This window comes from Pleurodeles waltl, chromosome 5 (assembly GCF_031143425.1).
Source record: "Pleurodeles waltl isolate 20211129_DDA chromosome 5, aPleWal1.hap1.20221129, whole genome shotgun sequence".
NCBI classification, from domain to species: domain Eukaryota; kingdom Metazoa; phylum Chordata; class Amphibia; order Caudata; family Salamandridae; genus Pleurodeles; species Pleurodeles waltl.
The window spans coordinates 1,595,289,951-1,595,304,900 of NC_090444.1; positions in this window are offsets into that span (position 1 = coordinate 1,595,289,951).

Genomic DNA, 14,950 nt, shown 5'->3' on the forward strand with positions numbered 1-14,950 from the left:
CCTGGGGGCGGGGCTGTGAGCCCTTTAAACTCGAACTGAGCGCGCCCGCTTCGCGGGACGCGCCCGGGCAAAGCCCGGGCCAAGGGCGGGCCCATCCTTTGCCCGTCAGTGCTCGGAAGAGGCTGGGCTGGGCCACCCCCCTTGGTTTCCTCTTCCAAATTCCTTGTTTATGCACCTCACAAGAGTGTAGTGAGTGCCCTTTTTTTTTTTCCTTTTTATTTCTCTGCCTTACTTATCATACTTCCTTCGTTAAGCATGGGGAAGCGTAAGCCGCGCACCAGTCCTGATGCTGCAGGTGCTAAATCTAAAAACCTAAAACTTAATCGAGTAGCGCAAGTCCACTCAAACTGCGTCTCAAGAGAAATTGATAACTTAATCGAGGAGGTGGAATCTTTTCTCAAGGAAAAGGAGAGCAAGGCCTGCAAAAGACTGAAACCTGGGACTTTACTCCCGTTCCTAACAGCAGGCCCTAACCTTTCTATTGATCCCCAGCCATTGAATTCCCCTGTGCAAGTCTCTGTATCGCGTAGTCAGTTGGGTTTGCCTAAACCTTTGACTCCCCCAGGTCTATTGGACAACTTAGATGCCACTTCCTACAATCTCATTCTCAGTGGCATCCCTTGCGCTAATCGCTTTTCTACTTTAGACCAGGCTGACTCAGTGGGTGCCAAACAACCTCCGATATCTTCACACGTTATCACTCCCTGTGACCCTCCAGGAGAAGCCGTACTAACAATAGTCTCTAGCTTAAAACGTGAAGTCGGGGAGCTAAAGGGTATATTGTTTGAGGTTCTCAATCTCTTTAAAAAAATTGATTCACCTCCTCACCGTACTTTGATTCCTGTGCTGGTACAATCTTCTTGTCCTTTGGGCCCGGTTGCACTGCCTGCTATGTCTTCAACAAGTGAGGACCACAACAAGGGCCCCACTAATAAGCCAGGCCATAGGATCCAACCGGCCACCTCAGCAGTACGTTCAGCACCCTCCTCTTTTGACTTTGGTCAAGTTGTGGCCCCTTTTACTCACGTAGCTAATTCTAATTGTAGTTATTTGTGCAATGTTCCTCCTCTTACATCCCATATCAGAGAAGATACCTCCTCCCTTGTCAACAAGGTGGCATATTGGATTCGTCATACCAGGGGCTGTGCTTCTATTATTCATTCTGACATTGTTTTTGCTTCTCGTGTACGTGGTTGTCCCGGTGGCCGCGATACCATCAAAATTAACCTTACTAACTCCGAATTAGTTAGGGGACTTTTGCAGATGGAAGCCCGCAATATGCGAAGAACTGATTTTGATATACATTTCTGCTAACGCCTGCCTGCTATTGGCCACAAGATCTTGCCTGCACATCCTTTTAGGCCCAAGGGAAGCCCCTGCAGTGTTCCAGTTCCTGCTCCTAAGTCTGGCTCGTTGCCTTTCCCGGTTGATAGGGTTGCTTTGGTTCATAATCCTAAACATAGTGGTACTCAAGACCCCGTCACTATAGGGGACACATCTGATGTTGACTGACTACTCTTCCCTAATCATTGCATAACTTGTGGTCCACTTGTACTGTCTCAAAGACCTTTAATCAGCCCAGGTGGTCCTAACCCAAGTGCTTCTTTCTGTACTCCCATAGTTAATTCTAAACTAATTACGGATTCTGATTTTGGCACGCTCACTAGTAACACTCCAACTTCTGAAGGGTATTTGCTGTCCTGGAATGTGGCGGGTATTGAGAGCAAACTGCCTGATCCGGAGTGGGGGGCTTTTGTGGAATCTTACTCTATCTGCATGTTCCAGGAAACTTGGGCAATGGGTGGTATGTATAGGCAAGGTTATCGTTCTTTTATAAAAAAGGCAATTCAATCCCCCAGGGGAAGGGCGGTTGGGGGTCTATGTATCTGGGTTAAGATGTCTGAGATGGTTAGGGTCAAGGAAATTCCTGTTGATTCTTGTGATATCTTAGCCATAGTAATACAGCCTAGGTCTAGTACCCCTGTGCTGTGTATTAATATCTACAACCGTCCAGGCGCCCTTAACCAACAGTCTGATACCATTTATCGCTTGCATAATGTTCTTTCAGAATTCCATTCTAAATATCGAGTCATTATTGCTGGTGATCTTAACGCCCAAATTGAGTTTGGCTCAGCCTTTGCTGAGTCCACTCAAGATGAGGACGTAGTGTGGAACATTCCCCACTCCAACTTCATCCTACGCTACTCTCTCCTTCCCCTAGGGTGTTTCAGATAATGGACCTTGCACTTACCTATGGCCTCCGTTTTGGAAATGGCTGATTCCCAAATGATAACCCTGCTAGGCCCACTTTTTTCAGAGGTAATTATAGTAGCTGCTTGGATTATGTCATCTTGGACTTACGAGTTTGGCACTTCATAACCAATGTAGAGGTGGGTCTTCCCCGCACTAGTGACCACGCCCCCCCTGCAAATTGCATATAACGTAGCCCTGTTTGACTTACCCGCTGGTTTGGTTGGCCGAAGTGTTCTGTCAAAACTTTCCACTAATAAGCTTGCGGTAAAGTGGCCCTCATTTTTTAAATCTGACTTACTGAACCACAAGCTTGGCATTATGATGACCCGTCACCAACTTTTTGAGGACTCCATTGCATTATCTCCTTCAGAAATTTTGTCCGCCCATGTGGGTTTTTTTGCGGAACTTAAGGAGCTTTTCACTAAATCTTCCAAATTCCAAACAAAATCTTCTGCTGCTAGGTGCAAATGGTTTGACAAAGAGTGTCGGGTGGCCAAGTATCTTCTATCTGAAGCCTTAAAGGCAAAGAATCGGGACGGCATTACACATGCGAGAAAGAACTACGTGTCTACTCTCACTCTATCAAAACTCAAATATGAGGAGCATTTATGGGAGTGTCTGGCGGAGGCTGCTAGCTCTCGCGACGCCAAGCTCTTTTGGACTTTGGTTGCGCGTAGCGACCCAGGCCTGTCATCCACTACTGAATGTCATATTGACCCAGGAACCTGGCTCTCTTATTTTCGTGAACTGTATGGCTCTTGGACGGAGCTTTATGATACTCCCATAGATTATGCACTGTGCCAGCCCGAAATGCCGCCCTTCACCCTAAAAGAAACAGAGATGGCAATTTGCGCTCAAAGATCTGGTAGGGCCCCTGGCCAAGATGGTATTCCCTCTGATCTGTACAAATCAGATCTATCTGTGTGGACCCCTTATATAAATAGGGTATCAAACCCTGCCATGGCATCTCGATCCTATCCGCACTCGTGGAAGATGGCGATTATTGTCCCCGTTCATAAAAAAGGAGACAAGAGCTCCCCTGGGAATTATAGGCCTATCAGTCTATTAGACAACTTGCAGAAAATCTTTTCGTACCAGTTGCTAACTAGATTAAAACAAGATCAGCACTATCGATCAGATCTTCCGATTCACCACCATCAAGTGGAAGACGGTAGATGCAGACAAAGGCCACTTATTTGTGGCCTTTGTTGACTTGAAGTCTGCGTTTGACCTGGTCCCGCGTGCCAAGCTTTGGGAGGTCCTTAGTACCACCGGTGTTCCGGGTTCCATGATTAATATTATTAAGGATCTTTATTCTGATAATTGTGCTAAAGTCCGCTGGGGTACCATTGGCGATCTGATCCCTGCTTTCCCAACTACACGGGGCGTGAGGCAAGGCTGTGTTTTGGCGCCCACCTTATTTCTCTTGTTTATTAATGCCTGTTTGCCATATCTCTTAGACTGTTAAAGTGACGCCCCCAGCCTGGGCGGGCAGAAGATCCTGTGTCTTCTGTTTGCAGATGATACCCTATTGTTATCACGTACTGCTATGGGCCTTTCTAGGCTGCTCTCCAGATTTCTGGAGTTTTGCACTGACCATGGGTTATCAATTAATTCAGCAAAAACAAAATACATGGTTTTTGGAGATAGTAGAAAAAAAATGAAGAGGCCTGTATATTTAGATGATGTCCCTTTGGAAAGGGTGGGTACCTTTGATTATCTAGGTATCAAAGTGGAAGATTCACATCTTTGGCATGCCCAGCGCCATAAATCTTTATTATGCCTGAAGCAGAGGGCGGGTGGAATTGTCAGATTTGCCTCTAGTTCCACGAAATTTGCAATATCTCCTGCATTGGAAATATACAAAGCTCAAGCTAGGGGCGCCGCCCTATATGGAGCCGAACTTTGGGGCCATTGTAATCTGGCGAATCTGGCTAGCGCGGAAAACCAGTTTTTAAAAATGATGCTAAAAGTTCCATTGAGTACCCCATCCTTGCCCATTCACTTGGACCTAAATCTTTTCTCAATCTCACAGATTGCTGCCCTAAGGCCCCTGCTGTTTTGGATTCGGCTGTGGACAACTGATGCCCTAACTCCTTTTCGGTGTGGCCTCCTAAATGTGGTGGGCCGTGATTTTAGTATTAAATCTAAATGGTGTGTATTCGTTGAACAATCTTTTTCCTGTCTGGGGTTAGGTTCCTATTGGCATGATCCTATTTCTATTCCTAAAAATGCTGCACAGCTGTTAAAGGATGCTTATTGGCATAATGTTCAGGTTGGACAATTTGCTGGTTCGATCCCATTGTCCATGTCCGACAATTTTTTACTTGTTAAATGCCATTACGAATTTGAGCCCTTTTTGGATGCAAAGTTATCTCCATTTGCTCGTGCCCTCTTTATCAGGTTTAGGATTGGGTCCCTCCCCCTGTGCTGCCTTACATACAAATGGTCCAGTTCAACTAATAGATCTAAAGGTTGCCCGATGGGTTGTAAAAGTGCAGAAACTGTTTCACATGTTTTCTTCCACTGTCAAGCATATCACAAACAAAGAGCACTTTGGCTTATCCTGCTTTTTAAACAATTAGGAGTTAGATCCTGTCTCCATGCTGAGAGAATTTTAAAAAGCGACCCGTCCGTCAAGATAGCTCTACCAGTGGCAAGTTTTCTCGAGTCCATCTGGAGGTTGAGATTAGCAAGTTTAAGGGATAAAATGGTGTAGTTATTGTTTAGTTCTATTTATGTGTATTTTTCTGACTTGGATGTATGATTGTAGCTTTTCTTTGTACAGGACATGGATTTTGGCTTGATTTTTTATGGATTATTTATAGACCTATGGAACTGTTCCCTTATTTTATGTCGTGAGAATTTTAAAATGAAAATCATCCACCCAGACAGTCTTTTTAATGGGGGGAAAAAGGGGAAAATTCTTGTATTATTATGATATCCGAGCTCAGCAATTTCAAGGAGCAAGAGTGGGGAACTAATTTTTAGACTTACCTATTTATATTTATCAAATTGGATGTGTGATTGTTTCACAGTATTCAGATATTGGTGTATTATATTTTTAACTAGTGCTGATTCATGGAATTATTTTCATTTTTGAGTATTGCCTTTCATTATATTAAGTGATGTTTATCTGACTGCTTATTTCTTGTTTGTTTTTTAAAACCTGTCTTGCACCCTTTTAACTGTACTTTTACCTTATTTTTTTATTACCTTCGTGCTTTTAGAAGTCCTCTCTTTCTTTGTTGTGTATTGTACTTTAATGGTTTGTTTTTACTCACCGAATAAAGTTAAATGAATGAATGAATGATAGGACACTTACCGGACACGATAACCCAAGAGGAAACATAAAACAAGGGAACCAACTAGGAGGCAAAGCCAGGCACAGGGAACAGGCTCAGGTTGACGCAAAGGGTGGAACAGTTCAGTGTAACAGAAAGCAGGCTATGGCAGAAACAAACATGAACAAGGCTGAGAAACAGGGAGCAGGCTCTGACTGGAACAATTAGGAACAGGACTTGGTAATAGAGAGCAGGTTCAGGTGTAATCAGGACTATAACACAATCCCACAAGGGGTCTGGAACACAAATGAATCGTGCTCCAATGCACGACGAGGAGCTTCAGGGAATGGCAGCTTCTAAGCAGTTCCAGGCAGCAGCAAGGCCAAGGCAGAGTCACATGGCTGGGCTGCACAAGAGAGGTCACAAGTGTGTGCAGTTTCAGTCTGTCACAAGTCCTGGAGGAGAGAATCCAGTGTAAAGGGACAACCAGACTTTCCCCATAGGAAGCAATGGACAGCAGATAACAGGTCTTACCGACTACCAGGCAGTGCACAATGGGACCTGAAGTCCATGCAGGCTAATGTAGTTCTTCTATAGCATGCCATATGGACAAGGGAAGCATCCTGGAGTCAGAAAAAGACTCTGGATGAGTGTTAATGATGATTCCCAGGGTACAGATAGTCCATATACAGCACCCCCTAGAGATGGGAGGGCAGAGAATTAACACATGGCAGTGGCAGGACTTATTTCCAGGGATGGACTGCGCAAGGCATGTGTTGTGAACATTGCTTGTCATACCTGGGACACTCATGCTATCCATTTTCAGAAATGATGCCCCTCTTGTCACACAAGCTGCTTGCAGAGATTGAAAATGTCACACTTACTAATGTCAGGGGTCTGTTCATACATTCCTGTTTCCACTGCTATTTCATATCCACTGCCTCATGTATGGTGCGCTTATTTACCTTAAGATTGGAGATGTCATAGTTGTGTTTCATGTGCTACAGTAGACAATGTTGGCAACGTGGATGTGTGTCATATGCTGTGGTCCTATGATTTTGTCCTTCATATGTGAAATTCAAAAGATGAGTATTTTTTAAATGTGTGTGATTTTTGCTGTACAATCAAAGGCATCACATGCTCCCTGAAGTAATACTCACATTCCTAAAGATCATGTGATGGAGAAAGAAGAAGCCAGAACAGGATTGTGTGACCAAGTAAGGTGTTTAATTACAAATCCTAAAAAGGTGTGTAGAGTGACTATTGGTTAAAAACTTTTTGAACAATCTGCTGTCTGCGGCGCATTCCTGCAGCTGTGTTTTGATTTTCCCCCTCACTTTCCCTGGCACCATCCTCCTCCTCAGGCAGTTCCTGGTCTGGCTCATATAGGGGGATGTTCCTCCTCACACAAATGTTGTGCAGGATAGCATATTTAAGTATGATTTTGCAAACAATGTGTGGGGCATATAGGAGGCTGCCTCCTGTGATGTCCAGGTACCTGAATCTGGACTGTCCAGGTACCTGAATCTGGAGTTCAGGATGCAAAAGGTCCTTTCTACAAAGGTGCGTGCCATCTGATCTGCTTTGCTGTTGTGCTTGGGTTGTGGAATGGGGTCGTGATCCATGGCTGGATCCCGTAACCCTGATCAGTTGAAAAAGAAAATAGGAGTGGGTATTTTGTTAGTGCTTGCAACAGGAATCTCATGTAGCATGGCAGTTGATATCTTGTGTCGTCTGTGACTCATATGTGTTAGTGGTATTGTGTGAGATCGTGGGCTTCTGTGAGGTTTTTTCTGCAGTGGGTTGTTTGACTTGACAACTTGTGTTTGGCTCATTGACCTGGGATCTATGATTTTGTTTCCAAACTGCTGCTCAGTATGAATGTACCATGCATTGTGTAGTGAACATTAGATTCTGATGTGGTGGTAACATTGTTGCACTACATGGCCTAGACATCCCATTCAATTAGACATATGTCATTGCAGATGAAATGCAACTGTGAGGCTCTTTGATTTGGCTTGGTGACAATGCATAACACATCCCCATAAGTTGGCACCACTGAGGTGTTCAGTATTGACAATGCACAATTATCCTATGTGTGACTTGGTTCTAGGCAAACCTTTGTAGTTCCCTCTGCCAGTGACTCATTTGCAACAGTGCACCTACACTACTAAACTTGCTCCAGGTAACCTGGCTAACTGCCTTGTGATGGTGGATGTATCTGTGCAGGAAGGGGCATCTCCCTGTACATATGTTATTTTGAAGGACAATTGGCTCTTTCCGTGTGTGCAGCAGTGTGCAGTTTGCATTAGTGGCACATCAATATGTGTTCATAGCACAGTCCACTTCCTTATTGCTACCTGGCAATGGCACCCCAGGAGTGATGTATGATGTTGGGAGTGCCTCAGTATTTCTGTGTCACCTACATATGGGTCTGAATCATCATGCAATGTCCCTCATAATGTTAGACCTGCAGCAACAGACATTGCACACCCCTTCAACACTACATTTTGCTTGGTAGGGTGTCAGATTGACTATGTGTCTTAATGTAATTGTAAATGGCTCATCTTCCATTGCATGCAGACCATTTCATTGTCACTGTGTGCTTTGATATTGGTCCCTTGTAGCTCTAAAGTGGGAGGTAATGTTTGTGGCAGCCGTCATTTGTCCATAGGTGTGTATCCCATTGTGTCAGGGTGTACACCATAACTACCTGTCTCACACCTCAGTGTCTTCCTGCCCACATGTCAATGTAGTGGTGTGTGTATTGTGTGTCCTACAGGGTTGCTGTGCTGTGTGTATATTGCTAGGTTTATGGACTTACCGACAAGAAGGCCATTCCCAAATTGTACATCCTGGAAGTGCTGATTGATCGTGCTGTGGCGGAAGATGAATGAATCATGTACACTCCCAGGATACTTGGCCATGATGTTGGTAAACAATCCCTGGTGGACAACTATGGCCTGCACCTTTATGGAGTGGGTGTGCTTTCTGTTCCAGAATATATGCTCGGGTGGTACAATCCGGACATGGGTGCAGTCAATTGCACCAAGCACATGCGGGAAGCCATGTATTTAATAAAACCCCTGTTTGATTTCCTGCCGCTTCTGCTGGGTGTTGGGGAAGATGATGTGGTGGAGTGTGAGGGAGATGATGGCATCTAGGACCCTGGGAAGGAAGGCGGGGAATGAGGGCTGTGATACCCCAGTGACCAGGGCACCTGTTGTTTGGAAGGAGCCACTTGCCAACATATGCAGGACAGCTAGCAGCTTGGTCACCTGTGGTATAATGTGTGGTGTCTGCAGGCTGGCTGTTATTTGTGGCTCAATTTGGCACAGCAGCTGCTTTATGGCTTCCCAGTTGAGTCTATGCCTCAGGATGATGTCCTGTTCCCTGAGGCCATGGAGGGTTGTCCTGTTTCTGAAGACCCTCTCCTGCCTTCTGCATTGCCTTTAGGGGGCCATGTTGGGGTGGTGGTGGCTAATGCTGTTGGTCCTGTGCTCTGCATCGTCTAGCATGCTGCATCAGTAGCACCTCCATGAGGTCCTGTTGAGCTATGATGTTGCATGTGTGTGTTTTCCTTAAGTAGTGGTGTGTTTGCCTCATTTTAATGCCTGCCCTGACCCAGGCGTTAAAATTTGACCCAAATCGGACTCCCACCCGTGCGTCATTTTTGCCCTGTTGGATAAATATGGAGCTAAGGTGGTTGAGTCACTTTTTCGACAGGAACGCCTACCTTGCATCTCATTGATGCATGGCGGTTTCACGCATCCTTAAAATGGCGCAAACTCCATATTTTTAACGCCAGATGGGTCTAGCGTCAAAATATAAATATGGAGTTAAGTTTGCGCTGGATTTGCGTAAAACAAAATAATGTAAATCCGGCTCAAACAGAGTATAACTATGGGCCTAGAGATCCTAAAGATCAACTTTCTGTAGTGGCGAAATCCAACATAGGTGGAGAATGTTGTGTTATATCTAGACTCTTCCACCAGGACTAACTGGTAGTATCCACACCTTAAGTCGAGCTTTGAGAACCACTTTGCTTCACTCAACTCTCCTATGAAGTCATCAATAGTAGGAGAAAGGTGTCGTCCTCTTTTTATTACAGCATTTGGTAGCCCCCATATCGACACAGATTCTGACTTCCCCCATTTGTTTAGGTTTCTTGGCAACTATGATCGGGGATACCCATGGTGTGGGGCCTTCTACTTTCTCAATGATCCCTGCAGCTTCCAATTTCTTTAGTTCTATTTGAACAAGGGGTCTGAGGTGGAACACTATTTGTCAATGTCTTAGAGCCACTGGTTGGATCGATCGGTCTATATGTAAGGTGATTACCTTGTTCTTTAGACAACCTATACCCGAAAGTGAAAGTCACAATGCCAAGGGCTTCGGCCGTGTGACAACCTAGAAATGTGTTATGGCATTCTTCAGCAACGTACATGTATGCATCAGTTCCATGAGACCCATAAGAGATGGAGCTCAGATACTCCCTTTCATGGTGAGTGGTCGCGTCAGGGATGGTAGCAACTTACGGGTCTGGTATGTCACCTGTGACATGACGTTGATGGATGCACCAGTGTCTACTATGGCCATGATTGGACACTCTGCTACTAGCACCTTGCACTTGGCCAGTCTATTGTTACTCCGTGTAGCAGTGCTGACAGTGAAAATTGAATGAACTACCTCTGTCTCCTCTTCGTGATTGTCCATGTCACTGCCGCAGGACTGTACTTTGAGGGCAGTTTTTACTGTGGTTTGGGAAGGTATTCCCATCCCGAGCGGTACACTTTGACAAAGTGATTGAGTTTTCCACATCCTGTGCACTTCTTACACTTGGCTGGACAGTTTGACATGGGATGGGGCGATCCTCAGCATCTCCGACATGTTCTCCGTGGTGGCGTTGGTTTCTGAGGTCTGGGTTTGGAAGAGGCTAGCATGAATGCAGCAGCTTGTCCGGCTTTGACTGGGCTCTGGAGTGAAGCCTCCAAGTGGGAGGCTCTTGCTTTTGACAGTTCTTTTGTCCTCCCCATCGTCAGGATGTCTACAAGGGAGCATCCTGATTCTTCTAGGATGCGTTCTCTTAGTTTGGATGATCTGGCCCCTAATATCATGGTTCTCATTGTGGAACTCACATGTGGTAGCAAGTTCTTTGAGTCTCATATAGAACATATCAAGCGACTCTTCTGCCGGGCTTGCCTAAATATGAACTTCTTGTAGTCGACGTTGACATTAGTTCAAAATGTGCTTGCAATGCTGCGATGAGTGTTAAGTGTGTCTTTGGCTCTGCCTCACACATCGTTTTGAATATGCGATGTATAGCCTTCCCTCCTTAGTGCACTAATATGGCTCTTTTCTGTGCATCCTCTATCTTTGTGGCATTGAAGAAGAACAATAGTCTCTCCACCCAGTCTTTCTACCTGGAAGCTTGTGCAGACGGGGAGCCCTCCACTGTGAATGGCTCTGGGGGGGTATGGAGTTCATTGTGCAGCTGCCTTGCGCCCAGTGGCTAACTTTCTGTCAATTGTGTGGCATAAGGTCTTTGTAATGGCACAACCTTGTGTGCTGAGGGTAATACTGCACTGGGGCGTGTTCCTGGTGGTCTATGAGGGTGTAGCAGCCTTGCAGGGCTCCTTTATGGGACTATACCAGAGGCCCCAGTGTAATGTGGCACTGTGCCTTTAAGAGCATTGAAGGAGCAGGAAAGGGCAACGGTGCCTTTAAGAGATTTGAAGGAGCAGGAAGTTGCGCGGCCACAAAACATCCTCGGCATTGGAGGGCCTCGTACCTGTAATTCTCGACAAGCCCAGAGAGGGGGTGTGGCCAGCTGCGTCTCTCCGTTGCACTGTAGCAGGCCCAAGATCTGAATCTGTCTGCATCGCGGCTACAGCAGCTGGATGCCAGCGGGCGGCAGCGGAGGACGAGGCATGAGCACCTTTAGCCATGTGGTGGAGCTAGCGGCCACCTCGCCGACGAAAGGTTAGTGGGTGAGATGCCCTTGTCACCAGTGTCGTGTCAGTAGACACAATAGCCTTTAGAGTGACATTGCACACCCTGTTGTTTGCTCATGCTGCATTAAATAATGCTATTTCTACTTTGTAGTTTTATTCCGCCGTCGGCCCAGTGTTGTGGTCACCATTACTCTGCGTCTTGCTAATCTGACCACTCCCGCTTGCCACGCCTTATTTATTCAGTTTCACAGGTGATACGGGCCACAACATAACTACAAACAAGGACGGGTTTCGTCTGAAACACCCCTCGCATCATGAATAATATGGTAGTGCACGCATCCCTGTTTCGCCACGGGTGCAACACTGCAATGGCTTATAAAGATTGTACAAAGGATTTCTAGCAAACGCAATTCATATGGGAAGCCGTTCATGCCAAAATTACAGCTCCCCATATTGGACACCTCCTGAAATGCATAGTGTGCTGCAAAATTAATATGACACACACCAGAATGAATGTACTATGTGTCAAAATAATTATGATACCAGGTAGAGTGAATCTGAATTGAACCAAAACAAATATGAAACCTGACAGAGTGAATATGCTACTTAGTGATTAATATGAATAACACACGCACCAAATTGAATAATAAATATACTGAAATATACATAAATCATACTGAAATTAATATGGCTCTCACTGTAAACAATAAAGCAATCACTGAAACAAATACAATATTTACCAAAAAGAATGGGACATTTCTTGAAATGATTGACTTATGCCAAGATAAATATGAAATACATTGAAATTTATATGGCAGATTGAAAATAATATAAAGTACTGAAATGAATATATTATATTCTGAAAAGAAAACAATGCACAATGAAACTAATACAATGTACACTGAAATGAACATTAAACATGTTGCAATGAATTTGAATTGTGCTGAAATGAATATTACCGAGATGGCAATGAATATGTGACACACAGAAATGAATAGGAGATGATTGAAAATTAATATGGCTTGTGTTGAAATTAATGTAATCACATTGAATTGAAGTTGACACACCTTCAAATGAGTATGACTACAGCTGAAATTCGCATGACATTTGTTAAAATGAATATGGCACACCGTGAAATTAATATGGCACATACTTAAATTAATATGATGTATGTTAAAATTGATAAGTTGCATCTTAAAATTAATATGACAAGTGTTAATATGAATATGACATCCATTGAAATAAATTTAAACGTGATTGAAAAGAATATAACACATGTTAAAATGAATATGACATGAGTTGAAATGAATATGACCGTCTTTGAAATTAATTTGATATGTTTTAAAATTAATACGAGTTAAAATGATCATGACATTTATCACAATGAAAATGGCTTGCATTGAAAGTGATATGATATACATTGACATGATTATGGTATATGTTGCAATGGATATGATTCATGTTAAAATTAAGATGTGTTAATATGAATGAAGCATCCATTGAAAGGAATATGACACATGCTAAGATGAATATGACATGCATTGAAACAAATATGAGCTCCACTGAAATGAATTCAACATGTGTTAAACTAAAAATGACCAATGCTGAAATTCAAATGAAACTTGTCAAAATGAATATGTTATGCATTGAAATTGATATGATACACAGCAAAATAGATACTGCATATATTGAAATTAATATGATCTATGTTGAAACGAATATGACTTGTGTTAAAATTACTATGGCAGTTGTTAAGGTGAATATGACATCCAATGAAATGAATGACATTCATAGAAAGAAATATGACATGTTAAGATGAATATGAGCCAATTTGAAATGAATATGACACCTGGTGAAAAGTAATATGACATTATGTAACATGAATATGACACTTTTTTAAATTAATATGAAACTGTGAGATAAATGTAGCATACTTTGAAATGAATTAAGCAAATATCAAAATGAACACAAGCCATGTTTAAATGAATATGGCTTGCTCTTAACTTATGTTGATTTGCTTTAAAATGAATATTACATATTGAAATTAATGTTACATATTCTCAAAGGGTTGCATTATGAGTTTGGTGGTTTGTGCACCACCATGGTGGCGGCCTGACCGCCATCTGTTTGGTGGTCGGACCACAGTATGACGATGCTGGCAGTCCCATAGAGAAAGACTGCCGCAGTCCTCCCAGCACCACCAGGCAGCGCAGACCACCGTGGTGGCGAGTGTCCGGGAGACCAGATCCTCCGGGCCTGCGCACGTTCCCAACATGTCCACCACTAGACAGCTCCAAAGCTCAGATAAAAAATATCACAGAGCCTGAGAGAGTCCAAGTGGGGGAAAAGGGGTTTAGAAGGGAACAGTTGGGAAGGAGACCTGTAGGAAGCAAAAGGTTAAACAACACAATATCAAGATATAATCACATTGACTTTCAGTAGACTATGGTTCTAAGAGTTATCATACTGTAACCATGGATAACCTCAGAAGTGACTATAACTAGACTGTAGGAAAGTACCATCTTGCCTGGCATGTTACCCCCATTTTTCACTGTATATATGTTGTTTTAGTTGTATGTGTCACTGGGACCCTGGTAACCCAGGGCCCCAGTGCTCATAAGTGTGCCTGAATGTGTTACCTGTGTAGTGACTAACTGTCTCACTGAGGCTCTGCTAATCAGAACCTCAGTGGTTATGCTCTCTCATTAATTTCCAAATTGTCACTAACAGGCTAGTGACCATTTTTACCAATTTACATTGGCTTACTGGAACACCCTTATAATTCCCTAGTATATGGTACTGAGGTACCCAGGGTATTGGGGTTCCAGGAGATCCCGAAGGGCTGCAGCATTTCTTTTGCCACCCATAGGGAGCTCTGACAATTCTTACACAGGCCTGCCACTGCAGCCTGAGTGAAATAACGTCCACGTTATTTCACAGCCATTTTACACTGCACTTAAGTAACTTATAAGTCACCTATATGTCTAACCTTTACCTGGTAAAGGTTAGGTGCAAAGTTACTTAGTGTGAGGGCACCCTGGCACTAGCCAAGGTGCCCCCACATTGTTCAGAGCCAATTCCCTGAACTTTGTGAGTGCGGGGACACCATTACACGCGTGCACTACATATAGGTCACTACCTATATGTAGCTTCACAATGGTAACTCCGAATATGGCCATGTAACATGTCTATGATCATGGAATTGCCCCCTCTATGCCATCCTGGCATAGTTGGCACAATCCCATGATCCCAGTGGTCTGTAGCACAGACCCTGGTACTGCCAAACTGCCCTTCCTGGGGTTTCACTGCAGCTGCTGCTGCTGCCAACCCCTCAGACAGGCATCTGCCCTCCTGGGGTCCAGCCAGGCCTGGCCCAGGATGGCAGAACAAAGGACTTCCTCTGAGAGAGGGTGTTACACCCTCTCCCTTTGGAAAATGGTGTGAAGGCAGGGGAGGAGT